Genomic DNA, 10,465 nt, shown 5'->3' on the forward strand with positions numbered 1-10,465 from the left:
GCAAAAGAATAAATGGACACAAATCTAATATCAGGAATCATAACATTCGAAAACCAGTAGGAGAACACTTCAACCTCTCTGGTCACTCAGACGTTAAGGTGGCAATTTTGCAACAGCAAATCTTCAAAAAAGACTCCAATGAGAAACTGCTGAACTTGAATTAATATGCAAACTAGATACTATTAACTTGGGTTTGAATAGCAACTGGGAATTTGAGTCTCAAATCTAAATGACCATGAGGGCCACATGAGGACTAGTGCATTGAACAGAGGGCCGCATCATTGACCTCCCCCCTTGCTGCCTCTGGCTCTGCCCCCACTCCACCCTTCCATTAGGCCCCACCTCTTCCCACCCCTTCCCTGCGCCAATCCAACCCCTTCCCCAAAGTCCCTACCACAATGCTGCCCCCAGGGGGTGCAGAAAGGGTGCAGGGTGTGGCGGGGGCTCAGGGCAGGACGTTGAGATGCAGGTGATATGCAGCGTGCTGCAGGGGGCTCAGGGCAGGGCGTTGGTGGGTGGGATGCAAGAGGGTGAGGGGTGCGGCAGGTGGCTCAGAGCAGAGAGTGCAGGAGGGGTGCAGGATGTGGCAGGGGGCTCAGGGCAGGGAGTTGGAGTGCAGGAGGGGTGTGGGGTGGGACAGGGGGTTGGGGTGTGGAATGTGGCAGGGGGCTCAGGGTAGGGAGCTGGGGTGCAGGATGTGGGCTCCAGCCCAGCGCTGCTTACCTAGAGCGTCTCCGGGGTGGCAGCAGTGCGCACTGGGGCCAGGGCAGGCTCCCTGCCTGCCTGCCTGCCCTGGCCCTCAGCCCCGTGCTGCTCCGTTCCAGGAAGCAGCTGGAACCGTGTCCCTGCAGCCCCTGGGGGAGGGGGCGGGCTCAGGGTTCTGTGCGTGCACTGCTCTTGCCACTCCTCTAGGTACCTCCCACAAAGCTCCCATTGGTCGCGGTTCCCTGTTCCCGGCCAGTGGGAGCTGTAGGGGGTGGTGCCTGGAAAGAGGTAATGCAGGAGCCCTCTGCCTCCTCCCCCCTCCCGCCCCCTGGCCTGAAGGGACGTGCTGCCAGCTGCTTCAGAGAGCAGTGCAGGGCTCGCAAGGCCACACGGGGCAATCCCGTGGGTGTGGGTAGGGGTAGGGGTAGGGCTAGGGGTAGGGGTAGGGGTGGGGACATGGGGAGCTTGGCGGGCCATACTCAAGAGCCCCAGGGGCCATGTGTTTGAGACCCCTGCTTTAAGGCCTTTAAGAAAAGATTTGCCAGTATAGCAGTAGATGCGTATCTATACAGACAAACCTTCCTAGTGTCACCAGCCAAAAAGTATTTTTTGCAAGTATAGCTTATACCAATTTCTTCAGTGAAATAAGCTATACCAGCCAAAGCACTTTTATGCTGGTATAGACTGAGGCTATGCTAGGGGTTTTAGTGGCATGGTACTGTAAAAAAAAAAAATAAAAATCAGTGCCTAACCATCATTGTTATAGCAGCAGAAGTTTTAAGTTTAGACCTGTCCTGAGTTTCAAAATGGTGATGTGGTATTCCAAACTGTGAAATAATAGTGGTAACAGATATTTTCCTTGCCCTTTCAGTTTAGTTTTACAATTTGGGGGGCGAGGAGGAAATACATCCAACTGTATTTTAGTTTATAACAGAAACAATTAAATATGAAGAATGTTGTGGTTTCAGACCCATTAGCGAGCTTCTGTAGCTTGAAAAACATTTTGATTTTTAAAATTATATCTAGGAGATTGTTAGTTCATCCTGTGGTTTTAGTGCTTGGAGGTGGATTTTCCACATCATTCAAAGCAATAGAGCAAGTTAGGAAAAAACAGTCCCTGCCTGTGGTTAGTGCAGTTACTATTGTCCTTCAAGATTTGTAATGCTTTGAGAATTATTCTCCATACACAGATCCACAACTCTCTGTGCATTAGCACAATACACTGGAATGTCTCAGCATTGGGGATCCACAGATTAGAGATTTGTTTGGTATGTGTTGACAGATAGAGCAGCCATTATAGTCTGTCTCATCAATGTGCCGCAGATAATGGAGTTGTCTCATGTACTTCCATTCATTTGACCTCAATGGAAGAACTGTTAACAGTTTCACTGCAGCGAGACCCAATGAGAGTTGAGTAATACTGCCTCATGGCCTTCCATTGATGGAGATGGTATGATCTCAATGGAAGAGTCATAATGATTCCATTCAGACTGACACCTTCAATCAAGCTACTGTTTGAAAGAACAAGCCAAGGGATTTTAATCCAGCAAATCAATACTATACACTGTGGGATTGAACAGACCTGAGTAGCCACCATGGAAACCCTTAAGTCTGAATTTCCAGGTTTTGGGGTAATTAAGTCTGACACACGAAAACAAACAAATGTTGATGTCTCATGGAGAAACAACCTACTTAGAACAACTTCTCTTTATGAGCCAATATGTATATTTTATTTGTCTTCCCTCATTTTGAAGGCCTGCTACAATTGAACTCAATGTGAGTTTTGCCATTGATGTCAATGGAAATAGGATCAGACCCTCAATTCCTAGGAATCTTCCCTGTATAACGCTGACAGACCCCGGTCATCAGTGGGCAGGATTGAACTGGGGACCTCTTAGTGTGGCGTTTACTGCATGAGCCTCTATAGTATGAGCTAAAAGCCAAGGAAGTGCGTACGGAGTTTCAGAGTCTTCCTAGTTGAAATCCCGGACGAGCCCCCACTTGTCATGCCGACAGACCCCAGTCATCTGAGAACCAGGTCCTCTAGAGCTTAGTGGATGAGCCTTTACTGCATGAGCTAAAAGCCAACTGGCTGTTAGCTAAGGCTGTAGAGCAGACTCATTAATCTCTCTCTCTTTAAGTGGTCTTGGTGCCACTAGATGGGACAGAACACCACACCCAGAAGGTGTATGGGTTACACTTGCACATACAAATGTTTAACACTGAAGTCAATGGATTTCTAGGTATGCATGAAACATGTAAAATGTTCCTAAGAAAAACAATTCTGTTTTCATAGAATTAAAAAACAATTGAAAGAGGAAGAGAAATATACGAAGTATGTGCCCATGCAGAAATACTTGCAAAGAGATGCATTTCCCCATGCTATGGTGGGATCCCTTTAAATACTGTAATCTGTGGCTGGTATGCATGTGTACCACCACTTCCTGCTGGACGGAAGCAGAACTTCTCAAATGTATGTCATCGGCCTTATCTTGCTAAGAGCTATTATTATTCTTTGTATTGCAATATTGCCTAGAATCCCATCATGGGTCAGGACCCCATTGTTCTGGGTGCGTTACAAACACAGAACAAAAAGACAGTCCTTGACCCAAAGAGCTTGCATCCAAGAGAGATTGTCCTTTGAAATCTTATGGTAGAGACCTGAGATTTTGGAGTAGGAGGATCTGAGTTCTGTCCTCTAGCTTCTGTTAAGATCTGAGTGACCCTGCAATGCAGCATAGTGAGAAACTGGAAGGCCTGGGTGGCACGTTTTTTTTTAATTATTATTTGAACAGAATTTTTGATGGTTAATGTATAACACTGGAAAATCCCCAATTCACCAAAATCCAGCTAACCAAAATTCCTAGCTAAATGAAGCCATGGGGTGTGTGTTGGAGCAGTATTGTTCTCTACATTACACTTTGAGCTCCCCATACTAGTGCAGAGAAGAATTGCTGGACAACTGCCGTGATGCTGGTTGGCAAAGGGAAGTCTGAATTCTGATTCCCAAATCCTGGAATGCAGTGAAGACAGATGCTGGTGGTTTTGTAGATAATCTGGCAGTAAAAGGGCCATCTTAGTCTGAACGCTGCTCTTCCAAAATTGCCCAGTCTGCCAAGCAGATGATACCCTCTAAAATAGTCTCTTAAGATATTTCGCAAACCCTAGTTTTTCAAAAGGCCTGTAGTGTTTTTCTCTGCCATCACTAGCATTGCATATGGAGACTGGATGCCCATTTTGTAGCCTGAAACCTCTGAGAAGTTAAATAGGGCCCAAGAAGCAGCGTAGGATAGGCCTTCCAACAAGCACACAAATAAGGTCTCCGGTAGCCTGGTGTAGTAAGATGAGTCGATGAGCTAGAGTTGTAAAGCAGCCCCTGAGACAGTTGCAATCCAGAATCTCAATCAGCAATGATTTTGTGAGTCCCCAGTCTGAAATCCTTTGGCCACTTTTACTTTGGGCTTTGATAGAACCTATAGTTCATAAATATTCGAACCCTGTCTGAGAGTCTTTGTGGAGCGCCACTAGCCTTTGCTTCAAACAGTTTTTACCAAGCTCTGTTGCAATGATTGCTACAGGATAATATGTCTGTGTTGATAGCATATGAATTATTACTATTAATGGGGCATGTAGTGTTGTACAAAACAAAGATGCCACCATCCCTGCTGTGAGTTTACATTTAGGTTGCAGTACCTGTAATAACCCACTTCGTCATTCTTCTCCTTTCCACCTCTCCCATTTTTCTACAGGAAAACAAATGTCTATCTACATTCTCTTCGAGAGAAACCGATCAGTTAACTTGGTTTAACTCAGGCACCATCTTCCACATCTTGGAGTTAAAAATTCATTGGAAGGAAACATCACTTGTTGACCCCTATATCTGTGGTGTGGAAGCATTTTCTACACCATTATCCTAGTTTTACACTGCTACAGATGCACTGATTTCTCTGGAGACACATTGGCATAAATCTGGTGTGATGCATGGCCAGAAACTCCAGAGGAGTTGGTGTGACTAACATCTGCCCTTGAGCCTTAGTCTAGAATTTGGAAGCCCGGGCATGATCATTTCCATGGAATCCAAGTAATGGGTCACCTGTGGTTTAGTGTATCTGCTGCCAAAGGTCATTATTAATTACATTATAACTTCCCTAATGTGTTTTGCGTTTTAGTTCTGTTTTGTTCTCTTCATCTGGGGTGGAATGCTGTTCCCACTGAAGTCAATGGGAATTTTGCCACTGACTTCAGCGTGGCCATGATTTAACCTCCAGTATCTGCCTAAAATCTTAGGGCCTGATTCTGATTTCATGTACTCTGGTTTTACATCACTGAAAGTCCATTGACTTCAGTGGACTTACTGCTGAGGAACTTATATAATAGAAAAACACTGCCCCTTTCAAAATCCTTAGCAAGTAAGGGTGACCTCCTGCAGGTGGTACTCAGTTCACAGGTAAAACCTCCAGTGAGGTCTGATGGAGCTTTACCTGAGTAACCTCCAAGAAGGGACTTCAGGACCTGACCCTCTTACCAGTTCAATTGCGGACCAAATCAGTAATGACTGAAAGTCACTGCTGTCTAGTAGTTGATCAGTGGGGTGTGTGAAAAGAGTTAGTGATTTCTCTTCAGCACCTAGCAGACAAACATCTACATTGCAACAAGCAGCATCACAAAGGGCACCGGCTGAAGCTTCTGCTGATGGATTCAGCATGGGGACAGAATTACCCTTTTATGAATCCAGACAATTCCCTTAATTCACAGTTGAGGCATGCTTATGGGGGATGGGGAGGAGAGTTTGTGTTGCTGCTGTCTACATGTTCTATGAGTGACTTTGCATAGTTCTCTTCATTCTCCAAAGGTGTCAATACAGTACCTTGAAGCAACATTATAAGTTTTCTAAAAATTATTATTCAACACATATACACTGTCAAGCTCTCAGTAATACTGCTGATATCTATATCAGGAAAAATCAAATACTTCTCATACTCTACTCAACCTTTAATCTACAATAAGAGTCTTCATTATCCTCCACATTTTTGTAACCAGGTCTTGTCATCTGGTTCATATGAGATGCCATTTCCCAGCCCTTCTAGTATATGCAAGAAATGTACCTGTAGTCCAGATATAATGGGACAAATTTATCCCAGGAATAAGGGTATGTCTACACTACGGGATAATTCTGATTGAACATAAACCGGTTTTATAAAACAGATAGTACAAAATCGATTGCATGCGGCCACACTAGGCACATTAATTCGGCGGTGTGCGTCCATGGTCCGAGGCTAGTGTCGATTTCTGGAGTGTTGCACTGTGGGTAGCTATCTCGTAGCTATCCCATAGTTCCCGCAGTCTCCCCCGTCCCTTGGAATTCTGGGTTGAGAGCCCAGTGCCTGATGGGCAAAAATCATTGTCACGGGTGGTTCTGGGTACAGCCTCACGCCTCCCTAAGTGAAAGCAGCAGACAACCGTTTCGCGCCTTTTTTCCTGGGTGAACTGTGCAGACGCCATAGCACAGCAAGCATGGACCCCGCTCAGATCAACACCGCGATCGTGAACGTTGTAAACACCTCGCGCATTCTCGTGCAGTCTATGGTGAACCATGAACTGCAAAGAGGCAGGCAAGGAGGAGGCGCTACGCAGCACGGTGACGAGAGTGATGAGACATGGACACTGAATTCTCCCTAATTGTGGGCCCCTGCGCTTTGGAGCTCCTGCTGGTAATGGGCAGGTTCTAGCCATTGAACGCCGATTTTGGCGCCGGGAAACAAGCACAGACTGGTGGGACCACATAAGTTTTGCAGTGTGGGACGATTCCCAGTGGCTGCGAAACTTTCTCATGCGTAAGAGCACTTTCATGAAATTTTGTGACTTGCTTTCCCTGCCCTGAAACACAAGAGAACTATTAGAATTGTGATATTGGTGAAACTCTTAGACTGGTGACGCAACGAGATAGCAGCAGCCCTCACAAGGCTAGGACGTATCTTCCATGTTCCTCACTGAAATACGGTCAGGTCATATCATTCCCCTATAGGATTTCATTAGAGATACTCGCAAGTGGCTAAATTGACCGACCCTCTTAGATCTATCCTAGCACCAATGGCCTGTAGCCTACGTCAGTGGCTTGCCAAGCCAGACGTGAGTGGCAGCTCAAACATCTGTGGACGACCATATGCGCAGACCGAGTGCGTGCACCCGTCCTAGCGCCAACGCAAGAGTCTATAACAGCCAGCCAGGAGGGGTGGAAGAGAGGGAAGTCGCTTATCAGTTTAGTGCTGGCTGGGGCGACAGGACTGGTAGTGCAGTGTGGGTGATCTGTGCTCACTGCCCCCCAAATAAGGCGTTAAGGGATCAGCGTTGCTCGCGCATGTTCCTAACAAGCTTCCTGTGTTGTATGGTGGGGCTGCTGTGATGTGCTATAGTCAGCCTCAGATTCAAAGGCCGAATCTAACACCCTACTGCTCTGTGCTTGTATCTGGCTCTATGCAGCAATAGACAGGGTCCGTCTGATGCGAAGTGGGGCTACAGGTTGCTCCTGGCTTTCGCTCGCCAGGCTCCCTCTGGGCTACGTCGCTCTAGAGAGCCCAGCCGGTAGCCGGAAGGGGCTACTATGCTGTGAGAGTCCAATGGACGCTTGCGACCCTGCAATGGGACTTCACGCCGCATGGTGAAGAACGGTGTGAGCTTCTTTGCCCTGCAGAGCGTGCGTGCTCGGAAGGAGGAGCTGCCCCAAAGTCTCTGACTGGCTTTAGTGCGGGAGGCAGTATCCAGAGCATGCCTGACCGTCACGGATTGGACTGGAGCACTGTTCATGGATGGTATTAAGCTGTCAGGAAACGGACCGAGGTGTGGGGACAAAGGTGGAAGAGTTGCAGTGTGGTTGATAGCAGAGCCAGGTTGATAGTCTCAGAGCCTCTAGTTATTGAATCTCTTTACAGCTATGAGAGTCTTGTGTCGTTACGCTTCCTGAGACGCGCTGAAGGACAAACAGGAGGCCTGGAATTTCATGGTGGCCGAGGCAATTACCTGTTTAAAGCACCCAAGCGGGCACTTTTTCACAAGATGGTCCACAGGATCTGCGCTGCTAAAGCACTGATCGGAGGAGATCATATCGAAAGGGGTATGTTTGTCTTAAAAGCGTAACCTTATCCATCGGTGGTTCGATTGGCCAGGAGGTTCATGATAGCGTCGTCGACCTTCGAGACGCGACTACACACTGCAGTATTTTTGTTTCTAGTAAAAAATTGCGCCGTAGTGCGCAGGGTCCCCTGGATGTGACTCTATTACCATGGAGAGGCGCAGACATTCTAAAACAGATTGGGGTCATGGTTGAGACCTATGACCGGTGATAAGTTCTAGATCTCGTGGGGACCAGCCCTCCCCTTGGAGAGAGCTGCCATGAGTGATAACCAACTGCATCAGCGATCGAATCCAGGAAGTTTATGAGAATCTGTCGTTTGGAAACTTCCTTGTGGTCAAGTTGAGATGGGAAGGATAACCCAAACTCGCGGCGGCAGCCATGCTTCTCTTGACCGCAGCTCATTAAACAGAGAAAAAAATTGGCCTCGTAGACTAGAGGGAAGTAGAGTGTGTGGTCAGGTAGCTGTTCAACGTACAGGTAGGTGGCATCTGTGGGCGGCCAGCTCGAGTGCCAGTGAAGATGGTCGAGTTTTAGGATTCCTGACAAAAGTTGAAGGCAAAGAGGCAGAGAAAGAAAAGATTGCAGCGGTAGACTATGGGACCCTCAATTTAAGGAAAAAGCAGACTTTGACTCCCTTAGGAATCTGAGATTGAGATAGTGGCATGCATATCCCTGTCTGGCGCAGGCTTTTAATAGAGTCATGAGGGCGCGAAAGAGCTGGTCCAGGGAGGCTGGCAGTATTTTTAAGAAGCTCTGGCATCGTTATTAGGCTGACTCGCGCCTCAGACGGACAAACATCCCTCAAAGATGTTGCAGACCAACGCAAATAGAACACAATTTGGCAGAGGACGCGCTTGGGCTTAACAGGATCTTCCCGTGTGTAGCTGTTTAATAATGCCTGACAAGCATAGGTGCGTTGCAACAATAGAGTGGAAACTTTGGAGAGATGACTAGGGGAGTATAAACGATATTGACTCGGGTTGCAGGGGGGAATCAGGAAGGCCAAAGCATAACTGTAGTCTGGAGTATGCACAATCCAGGAATCGTGGCTATGTGGTCGAAGCGGGTAACGAAGAAGGTTTCTACAGGTATGTTAAGCAACAGATAAGAGGGTCAGGGAAAGGTATGGTGAACCCTTAAGCTGAAATGGGGGTAGAGGGCAGCCTGGAGAACGTGGCCGTGGATTGTAGAAAAAAGCTGAAGTAACTCAAGCTTTTTTTGGCCTCAGTCTTCACTGACAAGGTCAGCCCCCGCCTGCCTGACATGACTTTACTGCCCGCGAATGCATCCCAAGCCCTCAGGGCAAATCAATCATTAAAAAAAGCTTGCTTTTAAACCATGTTTTATATTTACAAAGGTACACTCACCAGAGGTCGCTTCCATGGCTTCACTGTCTGGGCTAGTGGGTTGGGAGGGCTGGGACGGTAATTCCGTCTGGGTCAGAAAAAGATCCTGGCTGTTGGGGCTGACGTTCCGTCTGGGTCAAAAAGCTCTGGCTGTTGGAGCTGAACGGGTGCTGTGTGCTCTTCTGCGCTCGCTCCTCTTCTCTCTCTCCCTCATCGCTAATCCCACCCATGTCGAGATTACGACCCCACCACGGATACCAGGACAGGGTGGGGTATGTGGCACAGGCACTCTAAATTGCATGCAGCTCGTGAGACGCACAGTGTTTCCGGCCCTGCCCAGACTTCATTTGCGTCTTTGTGTTTCTGGTAGGTTGTTCTGAGCTCCTTCCACTGTCACTCTGCTGCCGAGTCCCCTGCTTGTGACTTTGTCCACATGGCCTTGGAAATTTTAAAATGTTTTTTCATTTAGCTTTGGCAAGGTTTGTTAGCACAGGTCCCTCCCCATACAGCGATCGATCCAGGTACCTCCGTGTGGTCCATGCTGGAGCTCTTTTTCTATTCTCAGGAGACTGCATTGCTACCTGTGCTGATGAGCTCTGCGTGGTCACCTGTGCTGATCAGAGCTCCACGCTGGCCAAACAGGAAATGCAATTCAAAAGTTCGCGGGGCTTTTCCTGTCTACCTGGCCAGTGCATCCGAGTTCAGATAGCTGCCCAGAGCGGTTAGTGGTGCACTGTGGGATATGGCCCGGAGGCCAATACCATCGATTTGCAGCCACACTAACCCTAATCCTATATAATAATACCGATTTTAGCGCTACTCCTCTCGTTGAGGAGGAGTACAGAAACGAATTTAAAGAGCCCTTTATATCGATTTAAAGGGCCTCGTAGTTTGGACGGGTGTGGCGTTAAATCGGTTTAACGCTGCTAAAATCAGTATAAACACGTAGTGTAGACCAGGCCTAAGCCATATAAAGTGAAAAGAACAGGAGTACTTGTGGCACCTTAGAGACTAGCAAATTTATTTGAGCATAAGCTTTCGTGGGCTATAGCCCACTTCATTGCATCTGATGAAATGGGCTGTAGCCCACGAAAGCTTATGCTCAAATAAATTTGTTAGTCTCTAAGGTGCTACAAGTACTCCTCATTCTTTTTGTGGATGCAGACTAACACAGCTGCTACTCTGAAACCTGCCATATAAAGTGAATGGATCTGAGATGCATTTGCCCAATACTTTTGTTAAGGTCAATTTAAAGTTTGATTGGGCTGAGCTGTCAAATAAG

This window comes from Chelonoidis abingdonii, chromosome 1, assembly GCF_003597395.2.
Source record: "Chelonoidis abingdonii isolate Lonesome George chromosome 1, CheloAbing_2.0, whole genome shotgun sequence".
NCBI lineage: Eukaryota > Metazoa > Chordata > Testudines > Testudinidae > Chelonoidis > Chelonoidis abingdonii.